Here is a 21,414-nt window from a genome sequence, read left to right on the forward strand (position 1 = left end):
GTATATGGGGCTTTGGTGACAAAACGGATGGCACTGTGATAGACTGCATCCAATTTATTGAGTAGGGTATTGGAGGCTATTTTGTAAATGACATCGCCGAAGTCGAGTATCGGTAGGATGGTCAGTTTTATAAGGGTATGTTTGGCAGCATGAGTGAAGGATGCTTTGTTGCGAAATAGGAAGCCAATTCTAGATTTAACTTTGGATTGGAGATGCTTATAGTGAGTCTGGAAGGAGAGTTTACAGTCTAACCAGACACCTAGGTATTTGTAGTTGTCCACATATTCTAAGTCAGAACCGTCCAGAGTAGTGATGCTGGACAGGCGGGCAGGTGCAGGCAGCGATCGGTTGAAGAGCATTTAGTTTTACTTGTATTTAAGAGCAGTTGGAGGCCACGGAAGGAGAGTTGTATGGCATTGAAGCTCGTCTGGAGGTTAGTTAACACAGTGTCCAAAGAAGGGCCAGAAGTATACAGAATAACACCAATAACAAAGGGGGTCTGATCTTTGTGCCTCTGTAACTTTCTCATTTATCATTATTCACGATTCATTCATGATTATTCATAATCATGGTAGCATCCACATGAATGTAGAAGTGTTCAGAAACATCTTCTATTCTTACTGACAATACAAGTGAAGTGACTCCAAAATGACAGGACATTATTCACCATTCAGTTTCTATTAGGAAAAACATCATCCAAAACACAACCAAAACAAACTGCAAATGAATTCAACAAGTTAGTAGAATCACAAGCTTGATGTAATCACTGCAGGCATGGAATATGGGACCAAATACTAAACTCATGACTACTTTAATACAATATAAGTGAATTTGTCCGAATATGTACAACTTTTTCAAATGGGAGAACTAAATACATAAAGTGCTTTCCTTTCTTAACAGTAACACAGCTATGTATGAAAATACCCTCAAATAAAAGGTGACATTCTGTACTGTCACCTAATATGAAACATTATATCTCAAATCCAATATGCTGGAGCATAGCACCACATTTAAAACTGTAAGCTTCACTGTCCAAACACATATGGTGTGGACTATGTGTGTCTGGTAAACACATGTGGATCTGGTGAACAGTTATCACTTGTTGACCAACTACAGGAATACTGACCTCAGAGTCTCCAGTTTACAGTGGGGATTCCCCAGTCCAGCAGAGAGCAGCTCCACTCCTGAATCCTTCAGGTCATTGTTACTCAGGTCCAGCTCTCTCAGGTGTGAGGGGTTTGACCTCAGAGCTGAGACCAGAGAAGCACAGCCTTCCTCTGTGACTAGACAGCCTGACAGCCTGCAAAGAGTCAAATCATATTAAAATCACACTGATATTCTTTGGTGGTGAAAATATATATTTGTTCAACATGTTCAGATAAATCAGTGTCCTGAAACCTGCCATATATATTTATAAATGAATGAATGTATCATTATAAGAAATGACAAATTATGGAAGTATTGCTTGTAGAGAGAAACATGTATTGTACAAATATTTGGGTTGACTGACCAGACCTGTTTAAAAGCAGTATCAGTCAAAAGACAGACAGTGAGGTATCAGATTTAGATTGTATTGAGTATACAGTCCACACTATATATAATACTGACCTCAGAGTCTCCAGTCTGCAGTGTGGATCCTCCAGTCCAGCAGAGAGCAGCTTCACTCCTGAATCCTTCAGGTCATTGTTACTCAGGTCCAGCTCTCTCAGGTGTGAGGGGTTTGAACTGAGAACTGAGGCCAACACTTCACAGGATGGGTCTGTGAGTTTACAGCCAGCTAGTCTGCAAACACAGAAGAAATACAATGACAGACAGGTTGTATTAAAAAGTTATTCTCAGCTTTCCTAGCTTACACCGTTATGGTGCACGAATAATGTACAGGCTGTGCATTCATGGCTCAATGCTACAACTTTACTGATCAGTTTGTTTTGTAGTTTAAGAGTTTTCAGCTGATAGAAAGTTTAGTCAGCCAATGAAAATACTGTTGTTCCTACATTCAGTAAAGTTTGGTCTGAGGGATAGTCACATGAGTACTTACAGAGACAGTCAGCCAATGAAAATACTGTTATAACTACAATTTATTTTGGTGTGCGATATTTACAGTAATACTTACAGAGCTTTCCTGCAGCCTCTCACAGCTGGGAGCAGTCTCCTACGACCCTCCTCTGATGTCTTGTATTCCTTCAGGTTAAACACATCCAGAACCTCCTCTGATATCTGCAGCATGTAGGCCAGTGCTGAACACTGAGCATGTGTGAGGTTTTTGGATCTCTTTTCTGACCTCAAGTACACTTCGATGACCTTCTGTACTGAATGGTCTTTCATCTCTATCAGACAGTGGAAGAGATTGATGCACCTCTCAGGGGACATGTTCTTCCTCTGCATCACCTTAAGGGATCGGATTGTTTTCTGGACGCTCTCTGGACTGCTTTCTGTCTGTGTCACCAGACCTCGTAGGAGTTTCTGATTGGACACTAGTGACATGCCATGAAGGAAGCGGACAAAAAGGTCCAGGTGTCCATTCTTACTCTCCAAGGCTTTATCCACGGTACTCTTCAGCAGCTCATGCAAGGTTAGCTCTTCAGACACACCTCTAGACTTTCGGCTTGAGGAAAGGCTTCAGTGCATCCATGTTCCTGGCTGTGTAACAATGGTACATGTAGACAGCTGAGAGAAACTCCTGAATGCTGAGATGAACAAAGCAGTACACCACTCTCTGAAATATCACAGACTCTTCTTTAAAGATTTGTGTGCACACTCCTGAGTACACTGAGGCTTCTTTGACATCAATGCCACACTCTTTCAGGTCTTCTTCATAGAACATGAGATTACCCTTCTCCAGATTTTCAAACGCCAGCTTCCCCAGCTTCAGAAGAATTTCCTTATCTGACTCCATGAGCTCCTCTTGATCCATCTCATCTCTTCCATGATATTTCTGGTTCTTCAGGCTGGTCTGAATGAGCAGGAAGTGTATGGACATCTCAGTCAGAGTCGTGGGCATCTCTCTCCTCTTGTCTGTACTCAACATGTGTTCAAGGACTATTGCAGAAATCCAACAGAACACCGGCATGTGGCACATGATGTGGAGGCTCCTTGATGTCTTTATGTGTGAGATGATTCTGCTGGCCAGGTCCTCATCACTGAATCTCTTCCTGAAGTACTCCTCCTTCTGTGGGTCATTGAACCCTCGTACCTCTGTCACCTGGTTAACACACTCAGGGGGGATCTGATTGGCTGCTGCAGGTCGGGAGGTTATCCATAGGAGAGCAGAGGGAAGCAGATTCCCCTTGATGAGGTTTGTCAGCAGAACATCAACAGATGATGTCTGGGTGACATCAGACACCTTTTCATTGTGCTGGAAATCCAATGGAAGTCTGCTTTCATCCAAACCATCAAAGATGAATATAGCTTTACAGGCAGTGAGTTTCTTTGCATTGCCTATGTCTAGTTCTGTGTGGAAGTCATTTAAAAGTCTGAGAAGACTGTACTGGAGATCTTTGATCAAGTTCAGCTCCCGGAAAGGAAGCACAAATATGATCTCCACATCTTGGTTTGCCTTCCCTTCAGCCCAGTCTAGGATGAACTTCTGCACAGAGACTGTTTTTCCGATGCCAGCGATACCCTTCGTCAGCACAGTTCTGATGCTTCTCTCTTGGCCAGGTAAGGGTTTAAAGATGTCATTGCAGTGGATTGCTGTGTCATGTGAGGTTGGTGTCCTGGATGCTGTCTCTAGCTGCCACACCTCATGTTCATTGTTAACACCTTCACTCTCTCCTTCTGTGATGTAGAGCTCTGTGTAAATCCTGTTGAGGGGAGTTTGGTTCCCTGCTGTTTCCATGCCTTCTATCACACATTCATACCTCCTTTTCAGACTGTCTTTATGGTTTACTATAGCTCTCTGCAGGCTGTCATCCACTACAAGGGAGGAGTAAAATGGATGTGTATCAGACACAGTCATTGACAGGATGAAATGTGGGCCTCCACAACTACAGTAACTTATATTATCTCATATTATTGTAGTTAACTACATTTAAATCATATTGAGGTATTGACTTAGCACAGGTCTGCAAGTGGTCTTACTGTTTTCAGAGCCTCTTGCATCATTGGGTTCCCCCAGGTGCTGTAGTACAGGACGTGTTCTGGATCTCTTTCTACACTGAGGACAGTCATAGTCTCCTGAAGGAGCAGGTTTCTCCCAGTATCTGGTGATGCACTGTCTGCAGAACCTGTGTCCACAGGTGATAGAGACTGGATCCCTCAGAACCTGCTGGCACACTGCACACCTGGACTGATCCTCTGGCAGAGTAGACCATCCACTACAGAGATAAAGGAGAGAGAGATACTGATCCTTTAACAGAGTAGACCATCCACTACAGAGATAAAGGAGAGAGAGAGATACTGATCCTCTAACAGAGTAGACCATCCACTACAGAGATAAAGGAGAGATACTGATCCTCTAACAGAGTAGACCATCCACTACAGAGATAAAGGAGAGATACTGATCCTCTAACAGAGTAGACCATCCACTACAGAGATATAAGAGGGTGCAGTAATTACTCTAATAAACTCAGTTACAACAAATTACAAATTACAACAACATATCTATATGACATCTTGAAGATTCTCAAAATGTGGTGACGTACCTTCGGTCAAAGGTGATTGATCTTCCACCACTGGAATTAACAGGACGATCCATGGAGAAGTCACTGTTCATAGACAGACAGCTGGGATCAGTATACTGTGTTCATAGACAGACAGCTGGGAACAGTATACTGTGTTCATAGACAGACAGCTGGGATCAGTATACTGTGTTCATAGACAGACAGCTGGGAACAGTATACTGTGTTCATAGACAGACAGCTGGGAACAGTATACTGTGTTCATAGACAGACAGCTGGGAACAGTATACTGTGTTCATAGACAGACAGACAGCTGGGAACAGTATACTGTGTTCATAGACAGACAGCTGGGAACAGTATACTGTGTTCATAGACAGACAGCTGGGAACAGTATACTGTGTTCATAGACAGACAGACAGCTGGGATCAGTATACTGTGTTCATAGACAGACAGCTGGGAACAGTATACTGTGTTCATAGACAGACAGCTGGGAACAGTATACTGTGTTCATAGACAGACAGCTGGGATCAGTATACTGTGTTCATAGACAGACAGCTGGGATCAGTATACTGTGTTCATAGACAGACAGCTGGGAACAGTATACTGTGTTCATAGACAGACAGCTGGGAACAGTATACTGTGTTCATAGACAGACAGCTGGGAACAGTATACTGTGTTCATAGACAGACAGCTGGGATCAGTATACTGTGTTCATAGACAGACAGCTGGGAACAGTATACTGTGTTCATAGACAGACAGACAGCTGGGATCAGTATACTGTGTTCATAGACAGACAGCTGGGAACAGTATACTGTGTTCATAGACAGACAGCTGGGAACAGTATACTGTGTTCATAGACAGACAGCTGGGAACAGTATACTGTGTTCATAGACAGACAGCTGGGAACAGTATACTGTGTTCATAGACAGACAGCTGGGAACAGTATACTGTGCTGTCTGAGTGTGGTAGTAGCCTCTGGAATGAATAACATGTCCACAACGCCATTACTAGAATTTTGTGCCTGAGACCTACCACAAAACCCCATTCAAAGGCACTTAAATATATTGACTTGCCCATTCACCCTCTGAATGGCACACATACACAATCCATGTCTCAATTGTCTCAAGGCTTAAAAATACTTCTTTAACCTCCCCTTCATCGACACAGATTGAAGTGGATTTAACAAGTGGCATCAATAAGGGATCATTGCTTTCACCTGGATTCACCTTGTCAATCTATGTCATGGAAAAAGCAGGTGTTCATAATGTTTTGTACACTCACTGTATAAAAAATATATGACATAAACAACAAATGATAAGCAGATGCTTTACAGTATATACTCAGATACACTAAACACATCAGGTTTCAGATCTTGAAGGTTCTCCTCTTCAATAGAAATATCATCAATTCTGACCAGTAACTTACCTGGGGTCAAAGGTCCCTGATCCATCACTAAAATGTATTGGACGATCCATAGAGAAGTCACTCTTCATGGACAGATGACTGGGTACTGGAGAGACTGATCTCTGGAGAGACTGAGTTTGGTTGGAGATTCTGAAAAACAAAATGAATCACCATGTAACTGCATTTCAAAATGAATCAAAATTATATATCAATAGATTACATACATTACATAAAGCATTAAAATATATGCCATTACATAAAGCAAAAGACATACACTGAGTGTACAAAACATTAAGAACGCCCTCCTAATACTAAGTGCCCCCCCACCTTTTTAGCCTAAAATTAGCCTCAACTTGTCAAGGCATTGACTCGTCAAGGTGTAGAAAGCGTTCCACAGAGATGCTGGCCCATGTTGACTCCTATGACTCCCACAGTTGTGTCAAGTGGGCTGGATGTCCTTTGGGTGGTGGACCATTCTTGAGACACATGGGAAACTGTTAAGCGTAAAAAACCCAGCAGCGTTGCAGTTCTTAACACAAATCTGTGCTCCTGGCACTGATTGGTGTGGATTCAACAAGTGACATCAACAAGGGATCATAGCTTTTTATGTTTCAAGGAGCGGGAGTCTATTCTGGAAGCCTATAAGAAATCCCGCTATGCCCTCCGACGAACCATCAAACAGGCAAAGCATCAATACAGGACTGAGATGGAATCAAACTACACCAGCTCTTCCGGACGACTATGTGATCATGCTCTCAGCAGTCAATGTAAGACCTTTAAACAGGTCAACATTCACAAGGCCGCAGGGCCAGACGGATTACCAGGACGTGTGCTGCGAGCATGCGCTGACCAACCGGCAAGTGTCTTCACTGACATCTTCAACCTCTCCCTGTCTGAGTCTGTAATACCAACATGTTTTAAGCAGACCACCATAGTCCCTGTACCCAAGAACACTAAGGTAACCTGCCTAAATGACTACCGACCCGTAGCACTCACATCTGTAGCCATGAAGTGCTTTGAAAGGCTGGTCATGGCTCACATCAACACCATTATCCCAGAAACCCTAGACCCACTCTAATTTGCATACCACCCAAACAGATCCACAGATGATGCAGTCTCTCTATTGCCACTCCACACAGCCCTTTCACACCTGGACAAAAGGAACACCTATGTGAGAATGCTGTTCATTCACTACAGCTCAGCGTTCAATACCATAGTACCCTCAAAGCTCATCACTAAGCTAAGGACCCTGGGACTAAACACCTCCCTCTGTAACTGGATCCTGGACTTCCTGACGGGCCGCCCCAGGAGGTAAGGGTAGGTAACAACACATCCTCCATGCTGACCCTCAACACAGGGGCCCCTCAGGGGTGCGTGCTCAGTCCCCTCCTGTACTCCCTGTTCACTCATGACTGCACGGCCAGGCACGACTCCAACACCATCATTAAGTTTGCTGACGACACAACAGTGGTAGGCCTGATCACCGACAACGACGAGACAGCCTATAGGGAGGAGGTCAGAGACCTGGCCGGGTGGTGCCAGGACAACAACCTCTCCCTCAACGTAACCAAGACAAAGGAGATGATTGTGGACTACAGGAAAAGGAGGACCGAGCATGTCCCCATTCTCATCAATGGGGCTGTAGTGGAGCAGGTTGAGAGCTTCAAGTTCCTTGGCGTCTGCATCACCAACAAACTAACATGGTCCAAGCACACCAAGACAGTCGTGAAGAGGGCACGACAAAACCTATTCCCCCTCAGGAGACTGAAAAGATTTGGCATGGGTCTTCAGATCTTCAAAAGGTTCTACAGCTGCACCATCGAGAGCATCCTGACTGGTGGCATCACTGCCTGATATGGTAACTGCTATCCAGGACCACTATACCAGGCGGTGTCAGAGGAAGGCCCTAAAAATTGTCAAAGACTCCAGCCACCGTAGTCATAGACTGTTCTCTCTGCTACCGCACAGCAAGCAGTACCGGAGTGCCAAGTCTAGGCCCAAGAGGCTTCTAAACAGCTTCTACCCCCAAGCCATAAGACTCCTGAACATCTAATCAAATGGCCACCCAGACTATTTGCATTGCCCCCCCCCATATGCCGCTGCTACTCTCTGTTATTATCTATGTATAGTCACTTTAATAACTCTACCTACATGTACATATTACCTCGACTAACCGGTGCCCCCGCACATTGACTCTGTACCGGTACCCCCTGTATATAGTCTAGCAATTGTTATTTTTACTGCTGCTCTTTACTTTTATCTCTTATTCTTATTCATACTTTTTTAAACTGCATTGTGGGTTAGGGCTTGTAGGAAAGCATTTCACTGTAAGGTCTACACCTGTTGCATTCGGCGCATGTGACTGATAAAATTTGATTTGATTCACCTTGTCAATCTACGTCATGGAAAAAGCAGGTGTTCATAATGTTTTGTACACTCAGTGTCTTAAAATATATGACATAAACAACAAATGATAAGCAGATGCTTTACAGTATATACTCAGATACACTAAATACATCAGGTTTCAGATCTTGAAGGTTCTCCTCTTCAATAGAAATATCATCAATTCTGACCAGTAACTTACCTGGGGTCAAAGGTCCCTGATCCATCACTAAAATATATAGGATGATGCATAGAGGAGTCACTCTTCATGGACAGATGACTGGGTACTGGAGAGACTGATCTCTGGAGAGACTGAGTTTGCTTGGAGATTCTGAAAAACAAAATGAATCACCATGTAACTGCATTTCAAAATGTATCAAAATTATATATCAATAGATTACATACATTACATAAAGCATTAAAATATATGCCATTACATAAAGCAAAAGACATACACTGAGTGTACAAAACATTAAGAACGCCCTCCTAATACTAAGTGCCCCCCCACCTTTTTAGCCTAAAATTAGCCTCAACTTGTCAAGGCATTGACTCGTCAAGGTGTAGAAAGCGTTCCACAGAGATGCTGGCCCATGTTGACTCCTATGACTCCCACAGTTGTGTCAAGTGGGCTGGATGTCCTTTGGGTGGTGGACCATTCTTGAGACACATGGGAAACTGTTAGCGTAAAAAACCCAGCAGCGTTGCAGTTCTTAACACAAATCTGTGCTCCTGGCACTGATTGGTGTGGATTCAACAAGTGACATCAACAAGGGATCATAGCTTTTTATGTTTCAAGGAGCGGGAGTCTATTCTGGAAGCCTATAAGAAATCCCGCTATGCCCTCCGACGAACCATCAAACAGGCAAAGCATCAATACAGGACTGAGATGGAATCAAACTACACCAGCTCTTCCGGACGACTATGTGATCATGCTCTCAGCAGTCAATGTAAGACCTTTAAACAGGTCAACATTCACAAGGCCGCAGGGCCAGACGGATTACCAGGACGTGTGCTGCGAGCATGCGCTGACCAACCGGCAAGTGTCTTCACTGACATCTTCAACCTCTCCCCTGTCTGAGTCTGTAATACCAACATGTTTTAAGCAGACCACCATAGTCCCTGTACCCAAGAACACTAAGGTAACCTGCCTAAATGACTACCGACCCGTAGCACTCACATCTGTAGCCATGAAGTGCTTTGAAAGGCTGGTCATGGCTCACATCAACACCATTATCCCAGAAACCCTAGACCCACTCTAATTTGCATACCACCCAAACAGATCCACAGATGATGCAGTCTCTCTATTGCCACTCCACACAGCCCTTTCACACCTGGACAAAAGGAACACCTATGTGAGAATGCTGTTCATTCACTACAGCTCAGCGTTCAATACCATAGTACCCTCAAAGCTCATCACTAAGCTAAGGACCCTGGGACTAAACACCTCCCTCTGTAACTGGATCCTGGACTTCCTGACGGGCCGCCCCAGGAGGTAAGGGTAGGTAACAACACATCCTCCATGCTGACCCTCAACACAGGGGCCCCTCAGGGGTGCGTGCTCAGTCCCCTCCTGTACTCCCTGTTCACTCATGACTGCACGGCCAGGCACGACTCCAACACCATCATTAAGTTTGCTGACGACACAACAGTGGTAGGCCTGATCACCGACAACGACGAGACAGCCTATAGGGAGGAGGTCAGAGACCTGGCCGGGTGGTGCCAGGACAACAACCTCTCCCTCAACGTAACCAAGACAAAGGAGATGATTGTGGACTACAGGAAAAGGAGGACCGAGCATGTCCCCATTCTCATCAATGGGGCTGTAGTGGAGCAGGTTGAGAGCTTCAAGTTCCTTGGCGTCTGCATCACCAACAAACTAACATGGTCCAAGCACACCAAGACAGTCGTGAAGAGGGCACGACAAAACCTATTCCCCCTCAGGAGACTGAAAAGATTTGGCATGGGTCTTCAGATCTTCAAAAGGTTCTACAGCTGCACCATCGAGAGCATCCTGACTGGTGGCATCACTGCCTGATATGGTAACTGCTATCCAGGACCACTATACCAGGCGGTGTCAGAGGAAGGCCCTAAAAATTGTCAAAGACTCCAGCCACCGTAGTCATAGACTGTTCTCTCTGCTACCGCACAGCAAGCAGTACCGGAGTGCCAAGTCTAGGCCCAAGAGGCTTCTAAACAGCTTCTACCCCCAAGCCATAAGACTCCTGAACATCTAATCAAATGGCCACCCAGACTATTTGCATTGCCCCCCCCCCCATATGCCGCTGCTACTCTCTGTTATTATCTATGTATAGTCACTTTAATAACTCTACCTACATGTACATATTACCTCGACTAACCGGTGCCCCCGCACATTGACTCTGTACCGGTACCCCCCTGTATATAGTCTAGCAATTGTTATTTTTACTGCTGCTCTTTACTTTTATCTCTTATTCTTATTCATACTTTTTTAAACTGCATTGTGGGTTAGGGCTTGTAGGAAAGCATTTCACTGTAAGGTCTACACCTGTTGCATTCGGCGCATGTGACTGATAAAATTTGATTTGATTCACCTTGTCAATCTACGAAATGGAAAAAGCAGGTGTTCATAATGTTTTGTACACTCAGTGTCTTAAAATATATGACAAAAACAACAAATGATAAGCAGATGCTTTACAGTATATACTCAGATACACTAAACACATCAGGTTTCAGATCTTGAAGGTTCTCCTCTTCAATAGAAATATCATCAATTCTGACCAGTAACTTACCTGGGGTCAAAGGTCCCTGATCCATCACTAAAATGTATTGGACGATCCATAGAGAAGTCACTCTTCATGGACAGATGACTGGGTACTGGAGAGACTGATCTCTGGAGAGACTGAGTTTGCTTGGAGATTCTGAAAAACAAAATGAATCACCATGTAACTGCATTTCAAAATGTATCAAAATTATATATCAATAGATTACATACATTACATAAAGCATTAAAATATATGCCATTACATAAAGCAAAAGACATACACTGAGTGTACAAAACATTAAGAACGCCCTCCTAATACTAAGTGCCCCCCCACCTTTTTAGCCTAAAATTAGCCTCAACTTGTCAAGGCATTGACTCGTCAAGGTGTAGAAAGCGTTCCACAGAGATGCTGGCCCATGTTGACTCCTATGACTCCCACAGTTGTGTCAAGTGGGCTGGATGTCCTTTGGGTGGTGGACCATTCTTGAGACACATGGGAAACTGTTAAGCGTAAAAAACCCAGCAGCGTTGCAGTTCTTAACACAAATCTGTGCTCCTGGCACTGATTGGTGTGGATTCAACAAGTGACATCAACAAGGGATCATAGCTTTTTATGTTTCAAGGAGCGGGAGTCTATTCTGGAAGCCTATAAGAAATCCCGCTATGCCCTCCGACGAACCATCAAACAGGCAAAGCATCAATACAGGACTGAGATGGAATCAAACTACACCAGCTCTTCCGGACGACTATGTGATCATGCTCTCAGCAGTCAATGTAAGACCTTTAAACAGGTCAACATTCACAAGGCCGCAGGGCCAGACGGATTACCAGGACGTGTGCTGCGAGCATGCGCTGACCAACCGGCAAGTGTCTTCACTGACATCTTCAACCTCTCCCTGTCTGAGTCTGTAATACCAACATGTTTTAAGCAGACCACCATAGTCCCTGTACCCAAGAACACTAAGGTAACCTGCCTAAATGACTACCGACCCGTAGCACTCACATCTGTAGCCATGAAGTGCTTTGAAAGGCTGGTCATGGCTCACATCAACACCATTATCCCAGAAACCCTAGACCCACTCTAATTTGCATACCACCCAAACAGATCCACAGATGATGCAGTCTCTCTATTGCCACTCCACACAGCCCTTTCACACCTGGACAAAAGGAACACCTATGTGAGAATGCTGTTCATTCACTACAGCTCAGCGTTCAATACCATAGTACCCTCAAAGCTCATCACTAAGCTAAGGACCCTGGGACTAAACACCTCCCTCTGTAACTGGATCCTGGACTTCCTGACGGGCCGCCCCCAGGAGGTAAGGGTAGGTAACAACACATCCTCCATGCTGACCCTCAACACAGGGGCCCCTCAGGGTGCGTGCTCAGTCCCCTCCTGTACTCCCTGTTCACTCATGACTGCACGGCCAGGCACGACTCCAACACCATCATTAAGTTTGCTGACGACACAACAGTGGTAGGCCTGATCACCGACAACGACGAGACAGCCTATAGGGAGGAGGTCAGAGACCTGGCCGGGTGGTGCCAGGACAACAACCTCTCCCTCAACGTAACCAAGACAAAGGAGATGATTGTGGACTACAGGAAAAGGAGGACCGAGCATGTCCCCATTCTCATCAATGGGGCTGTAGTGGAGCAGGTTGAGAGCTTCAAGTTCCTTGGCGTCTGCATCACCAACAAACTAACATGGTCCAAGCACACCAAGACAGTCGTGAAGAGGGCACGACAAAACCTATTCCCCCTCAGGAGACTGAAAAGATTTGGCATGGGTCTTCAGATCTTCAAAAGGTTCTACAGCTGCACCATCGAGAGCATCCTGACTGGTGGCATCACTGCCTGATATGGTAACTGCTATCCAGGACCACTATACCAGGCGGTGTCAGAGGAAGGCCCTAAAAATTGTCAAAGACTCCAGCCACCGTAGTCATAGACTGTTCTCTCTGCTACCGCACGGCAAGCAGTACCGGAGTGCCAAGTCTAGGCCCAAGAGGCTTCTAAACAGCTTCTACCCCAAAGCCATAAGACTCCTGAACATCTAATCAAATGGCCACCCAGACTATTTGCATTGCCCCCCCCCCCATATGCCGCTGCTACTCTCTGTTATCATCTATGCATAGTCACTTTAATAACTCTACCTACATGTACATATTACCTCGACTAACCGGTGCCCCGCACATTGACTCTGTACCGGTACCCCCTGTATATAGTCTAGCAATTGTTATTTTTACTGCTGCTCTTTACTTTTATCTCTTATTCTTATTCATACTTTTTTAAACTGCATTGTGGGTTAGGGCTTGTAGGAAAGCATTTCACTGTAAGGTCTACACCTGTTGCATTCGGCGCATGTGACTGATAAAATTTGATTTGATTCACCTTGTCAATCTACGTCATGGAAAAAGCAGGTGTTCATAATGTTTTGTACACTCAGTGTCTTAAAATATATGACAAAAACAACAAATGATAAGCAGATGCTTTACAGTATATACTCAGATACACTAAACACATCAGGTTTCAGATCTTGAAGGTTCTCCTCTTCAATAGAAATATCATCAATTCTGACCAGTAACTTACCTGGGGTCAAAGGTCCCTGATCCATCACTAAAATGTATTGGACGATCCATAGAGAAGTCACTCTTCATGGACAGATGACTGGGTACTGGAGAGACTGATCTCTGGAGAGACTGAGTTTGCTTGGAGATTCTGAAAAACAAAATGAATCACCATGTAACTGCATTTCAAAATGTATCAAAATTATATATCAATAGATTACATACATTACATAAAGCATTAAAATATATGCCATTACATAAAGCAAAAGACATACACTGAGTGTACAAAACATTAAGAACGCCCTCCTAATACTAAGTGCCCCCCCCACCTTTTTAGCCTAAAATTAGCCTCAACTTGTCAAGGCATTGACTCGTCAAGGTGTAGAAAGCGTTCCACAGAGATGCTGGCCCATGTTGACTCCTATGACTCCCACAGTTGTGTCAAGTGGGCTGGATGTCCTTTGGGTGGTGGACCATTCTTGAGACACATGGGAAACTGTTAAGCGTAAAAAACCCAGCAGCGTTGCAGTTCTTAACACAAATCTGTGCTCCTGGCACTGATTGGTGTGGATTCAACAAGTGACATCAACAAGGGATCATAGCTTTTTATGTTTCAAGGAGCGGGAGTCTATTCTGGAAGCCTATAAGAAATCCCGCTATGCCCTCCGACGAACCATCAAACAGGCAAAGCATCAATACAGGACTGAGATGGAATCAAACTACACCAGCTCTTCCGGACGACTATGTGATCATGCTCTCAGCAGTCAATGTAAGACCTTTAAACAGGTCAACATTCACAAGGCCGCAGGGCCAGACGGATTACCAGGACGTGTGCTGCGAGCATGCGCTGACCAACCGGCAAGTGTCTTCACTGACATCTTCAACCTCTCCCTGTCTGAGTCTGTAATACCAACATGTTTTAAGCAGACCACCATAGTCCCTGTACCCAAGAACACTAAGGTAACCTGCCTAAATGACTACCCGACCCGTAGCACTCACATCTGTAGCCATGAAGTGCTTTGAAAGGCTGGTCATGGCTCACATCAACACCATTATCCCAGAAACCCTAGACCCACTCTAATTTGCATACCACCCAAACAGATCCACAGATGATGCAGTCTCTCTATTGCCACTCCACACAGCCCTTTCACACCTGGACAAAAGGAACACCTATGTGAGAATGCTGTTCATTCACTACAGCTCAGCGTTCAATACCATAGTACCCTCAAAGCTCATCACTAAGCTAAGGACCCTGGGACTAAACACCTCCCTCTGTAACTGGATCCTGGACTTCCTGACGGGCCGCCCCAGGAGGTAAGGGTAGGTAACAACACATCCTCCATGCTGACCCTCAACACAGGGGCCCCTCAGGGGTGCGTGCTCAGTCCCCTCCTGTACTCCCTGTTCACTCATGACTGCACGGCCAGGCACGACTCCAACACCATCATTAAGTTTGCTGACGACACAACAGTGGTAGGCCTGATCACCGACAACGACGAGACAGCCTATAAGGAGGAGGTCAGAGACCTGGCCGGGTGGTGCCAGGACAACAACCTCTCCCTCAACGTAACCAAGACAAAGGAGATGATTGTGGACTACAGGAAAAGGAGGACCGAGCATGTCCCCATTCTCATCAATGGGGCTGTAGTGGAGCAGGTTGAGAGCTTCAAGTTCCTTGGCGTCTGCATCACCAACAAACTAACATGGTCCAAGCACACCAAGACAGTCGTGAAGAGAGGCACGACAAAACCTATTCCCCCTCAGGAGACTGAAAAGATTTGGCATGGGTCTTCAGATCTTCAAAAGGGTCTACAGCTGCACCATCGAGAGCATCCTGACTGGTGGCATCACTGCCTGATATGGTAACTGCTATCCAGGACCACTATACCAGGCGGTGTCAGAGGAAGGCCCTAAAAATTGTCAAAGACTCCAGCCACCGTAGTCATAGACTGTTCTCTCTGCTACCGCACAGCAAGCAGTACCGGAGTGCCAAGTCTAGGCCCAAGAGGCTTCTAAACAGCTTCTACCCCAAAGCCATAAGACTCCTGAACATCTAATCAAATGGCCACCCAGACTATTTGCATTGCCCCCCCCCCATATGCCGCTGCTACTCTCTGTTATCATCTATGCATAGTCACTTTAATAACTCTACCTACATGTACATATTACCTCGACTAACCGGTGCCCCCGCACATTGACTCTGTACCGGTACCCCCCTGTATATAGTCTAGCAATTGTTATTTTTACTGCTGCTCTTTACTTTTATCTCTTATTCTTATTCATACTTTTTTAAACTGCATTGTGGGTTAGGGCTTGTAGGAAAGCATTTCACTGTAAGGTCTACACCTGTTGCATTCGGCGCATGTGACTGATAAAATTTGATTTGATTCACCTTGTCAATCTACGAAATGGAAAAAGCAGGTGTTCATAATGTTTTGTACACTCAGTGTCTTAAAATATATGACAAAAACAACAAATGATAAGCAGATGCTTTACAGTATATACTCAGATACACAAAATACATCAGGTTTCAGATCTTGAAGGTTCTCCTCTTCAATAGAAATATCATCAATTCTGACCAGTAACTTACCTGGGGTCAAAGGTCCCTGATCCATCACTAAAATGTATTGGACGATCCATAGAGAAGTCGCTCTTCATGGACAGATGACTGGGTACTGGAGAGACTGATCTCTGGAGAGACTGAGTTTGCTTGGAGATTCTGAAAAACATAATGAATCACCATGTAACTACATTTCAAAATGTATCAAAATTATATATCAATAGATTACATACATTACATAAAGCATTAAAATATATGCCATTACATAAAGCAAAAGACATACACTGAGTGTACAAAACATTAAGAACGCCCTCCTAATACTGGAGTGCCCCCCCCCCACCTTTTTACCCTAAAATTAGCCTCAACTTGTCAAGGCATTGACTCGTCAAGGTGTAGAAAGCGTTCCACAGAGATGCTGGCCCATGTTGACTCCTATGACTCCCACAGTTGTGTCAAGTGGGCTGGATGTCCTTTGGGTGGTGGACCATTCTTGAGACACATGGGAAACTGTTAAGCGTAAAAAACCCAGCAGCGTTGCAGTTCTTAACACAAATCTGTGCTCCTGGCACTGATTGGTGTGGATTCAACAAGTGACATCAACAAGGGATCATAGCTTTTTATGTTTCAAGGAGCGGAGTCTATTCTGGAAGCCTATAAGAAATCCCGCTATGCCCTCCGACGAACCATCAAACAGGCAAAGCATCAATACAGGACTGAGATGGAATCAAACTACACCAGCTCTTCCGGACGACTATGTGATCATGCTCTCAGCAGTCAATGTAAGACCTTTAAACAGGTCAACATTCACAAGGCCGCAGGGCCAGACGGATTACCAGGACGTGTGCTGCGAGCATGCGCTGACCAACCGGCAAGTGTCTTCACTGACATCTTCAACCTCTCCCTGTCTGAGTCTGTAATACCAACATGTTTTAAGCAGACCACCATAGTCCCTGTACCCAAGAACACTAAGGTAACCTGCCTAAATGACTACCGAACCCGTAGCACTCACATCTGTAGCCATGAAGTGCTTTGAAAGGCTGGTCATGGCTCACATCAACACCATTATCCCAGAAACCCTAGACCCACTCTAATTTGCATACCACCCAAACAGATCCACAGATGATGCAGTCTCTCTATTGCCACTCCACACAGCCCTTTCACACCTGGACAAAAGGAACACCTATGTGAGAATGCTGTTCATTCACTACAGCTCAGCGTTCAATACCATAGTACCCTCAAAGCTCATCACTAAGCTAAGGACCCTGGGACTAAACACCTCCCTCTGTAACTGGATCCTGGACTTCCTGACGGGCCGCCCCCAGGAGGTAAGGGTAGGTAACAACACATCCTCCATGCTGACCCTCAACACAGGGGCCCCTCAGGGGTGCGTGCTCAGTCCCCTCCTGTACTCCCTGTTCACTCATGACTGCACGGCCAGGCACGACTCCAACACCATCATTAAGTTTGCTGACGACACAACAGTGGTAGGCCTGATCACCGACAACGACGAGACAGCCTATAGGGAGGAGGTCAGAGACCTGGCCGGGTGGTGCCAGGACAACAACCTCTCCCTCAACGTAACCAAGACAAAGGAGATGATTGTGGACTACAGGAAAAGGAGGACCGAGCATGTCCCCATTCTCATCAATGGGGCTGTAGTGGAGCAGGTTGAGAGCTTCAAGTTCCTTGGCGTCTGCATCACCAACAAACTAACATGGTCCAAGCACACCAAGACAGTCGTGAAGAGGGCACGACAAAACCTATTCCCCCTCAGGAGACTGAAAAGATTTGGCATGGGTCTTCAGATCTTCAAAAGGTTCTACAGCTGCACCATCGAGAGCATCCTGACTGGTGGCATCACTGCCTGATATGGTAACTGCTATCCAGGACCACTATACCAGGCGGTGTCAGAGGAAGGCCCTAAAAATTGTCAAAGACTCCAGCCACCGTAGTCATAGACTGTTCTCTCTGCTACCGCACAGCAAGCAGTACCGGAGTGCCAAGTCTAGGCCCAAGAGGCTTCTAAACAGCTTCTACCCCAAAGCCATAAGACTCCTGAACATCTAATCAAATGGCCACCCAGACTATTTGCATTGCCCCCCCCCCATATGCCGCTGCTACTCTCTGTTATCATCTATGCATAGTCACTTTAATAACTCTACCTACATGTACATATTACCTCGACTAACCGGTGCCCCCGCACATTGACTCTGTACCGGTACCCCCTGTATATAGTCTAGCAATTGTTATTTTTACTGCTGCTCTTTACTTTTATCTCTTATTCTTATTCATACTTTTTAAACTGCATTGTGGGTTAGGGCTTGTAGGAAAGCATTTCACTGTAAGGTCTACACCTGTTGCATTCGGCGCATGTGACTGATAAAATTTGATTTGATTCACCTTGTCAATCTACGTCATGGAAAAAGCAGGTGTTCATAATGTTTTGTACACTCAGTGTCTTAAAATATATGACAAAAACAACAAATGATAAGCAGATGCTTTACAGTATATACTCAGATACACTAAACACATCAGGTTTCAGATCTTGAAGGTTCTCCTCTTCAATAGAAATATCATCAATTCTGACCAGTAACTTACCTGGGGTCAAAGGTCCCTGATCCATCACTAAAATGTATTGGACGATCCATAGAGAAGTCACTCTTCATGGACAGATGACTGGGTACTGGAGAGACTGATCTCTGGAGAGACTGAGTTTGCTTGGAGATTCTGAAAAACAAAATGAATCACCATGTAACTGCATTTCAAAATGTATCAAAATTATATATCAATAGATTACATACATTACATAAAGCATTAAAATATATGCCATTACATAAAGCAAAAGACATACACTGAGTGTACAAAACATTAAGAACGCCCTCCTAATACTAAGTGCCCCCCACCTTTTTAGCCTAAAATTAGCCTCAACTTGTCAAGGCATTGACTCGTCAAGGTGTAGAAAGCGTTCCACAGAGATGCTGGCCCATGTTGACTCCTATGACTCCCACAGTTGTGTCAAGTGGGCTGGATGTCCTTTGGGTGGTGGACCATTCTTGAGACACATGGGAAACTGTTAAGCGTAAAAAACCCAGCAGCGTTGCAGTTCTTAACACAAATCTGTGCTCCTGGCACTGATTGGTGTGGATTCAACAAGTGACATCAACAAGGGATCATAGCTTTTTATGTTTCAAGGAGCGGGAGTCTATTCTGGAAGCCTATAAGAAATCCCGCTATGCCCTCCGACGAACCATCAAACAGGCAAAGCATCAATACAGGACTGAGATGGAATCAAACTACACCAGCTCTTCCGGACGACTATGTGATCATGCTCTCAGCAGTCAATGTAAGACCTTTAAACAGGTCAACATTCACAAGGCCGCAGGGCCAGACGGATTACCAGGACGTGTGCTGCGAGCATGCGCTGACCAACCGGCAAGTGTCTTCACTGACATCTTCAACCTCTCCCTGTCTGAGTCTGTAATACCAACATGTTTTAAGCAGACCACCATAGTCCCTGTACCCAAGAACACTAAGGTAACCTGCCTAAATGACTACCGACCCGTAGCACTCACATCTGTAGCCATGAAGTGCTTTGAAAGGCTGGTCATGGCTCACATCAACACCATTATCCCAGAAACCCTAGACCCACTCTAATTTGCATACCACCCAAACAGATCCACAGATGATGCAGTCTCTCTATTGCCACTCCACACAGCCCTTTCACACCTGGACAAAAGGAACACCTATGTGAGAATGCTGTTCATTCACTACAGCTCAGCGTTCAATACCATAGTACCCTCAAAGCTCATCACTAAGCTAAGGACCCTGGGACTAAACACCTCCCTCTGTAACTGGATCCTGGACTTCCTGACGGGCCGCCCCCAGGAGGTAAGGGTAGGTAACAACACATCCTCCATGCTGACCCTCAACACAGGGGCCCCTCAGGGGTGCGTGCTCAGTCCCCTCCTGTACTCCCTGTTCACTCATGACTGCACGGCCAGGCACGACTCCAACACCATCATTAAGTTTGCTGACGACACAACAGTGGTAGGCCTGATCACCTGTGACAACGCGAGACAGCCTATAGGGAGGAGGTCAGAGACCTGGCCGGGTGGTGCCAGGACAACAACCTCTCCCTCAACGTAACCAAGACAAAGGAGATGATTGTGGACTACAGGAAAAGGAGGACCGAGCATGTCCCCATTCTCATCAATGGGGCTGTAGTGGAGCAGGTTGAGAGCTTCAAGTTCCTTGACGTCTGCATCACCAACAAACTAACATGGCACACCAAGACAGTCGTGAAGAGGGCACGACAAAACCTATTCCCCCCAGAATACTGAAAAGATTTGGCGTGGGTCTTCAGATCCTCAAAAGGTTCTACAGCTGCACCATTGAGAGCATCCTGACTGGTTGCATCACTGCCTGGTATGGTAACTGCTCAGCCTTCGACCGCAAGGCACTACAGAGGGTAGTGAGAACGGCCCAGTACATCACTGGGGCCAAGCTTCCTGCCATCCAGGTCCACTTACCAGGTGGTGTCAGAGGAAGGCCCTAAAATTGTCAAAGACTCCAGCCACCCAAGTCATAGACTGTTCTCTCTGCTACCGCACAGCAAGCGGTACCGGAGCGCTCAAGTCTAGGTCCAAGAGGCTTCTAAACAGCTTCTACCCCCAAGCCATAAGACTCTGAACATCTAATCAAATGGCTACCCAGACAATTTGCATTGCCACCCCCATACGCTGCTGCTACTCTCTGTTATTATCTATGCATAGTCACTTTAATAACTCTACCTACATGTACATATTACCTCGACTAACCGGTGCCCCGCACATTGACTCTGTACCGGTACCCCCTGTATATAGTCTAGCAATTGTTATTTTTACTGCTGCTCTTTACTTTTATCTCTTATTCTTATTCATACTTTTTTAAACTGCATTGTGGGTTAGGGCTTGTAGGAAAGCATTTCACTGTAAGGTCTACACCTGTTGCATTCGGCGCATGTGACTGATAAAATTTGATTTGATTCACCTTGTCAATCTCGTCATGGAAAAAGCAGGTGTTCATAATGTTTTGTACACTCAGTGTCTTAAAATATATGACAAAAACAACAAAATGATAAGCAGATGCTTTACAGTATAT

The 21,414-nt window shown here is 45.2% G+C and overlaps 1 pseudogene; it reads right to left on the reverse strand.

The window, feature by feature from the left end:
• Positions 1-2,109: 2,109 nt before the first annotated feature.
• LOC123732898 (NLR family CARD domain-containing protein 3-like) lies at positions 2,110-19,025 on the reverse strand (annotated as a pseudogene).
• Positions 19,026-21,414: the final 2,389 nt, after the last annotated feature.

This window comes from Salmo salar, unplaced genomic scaffold, assembly GCF_905237065.1.
Source record: "Salmo salar unplaced genomic scaffold, Ssal_v3.1, whole genome shotgun sequence".
NCBI lineage: Eukaryota > Metazoa > Chordata > Actinopteri > Salmoniformes > Salmonidae > Salmo > Salmo salar.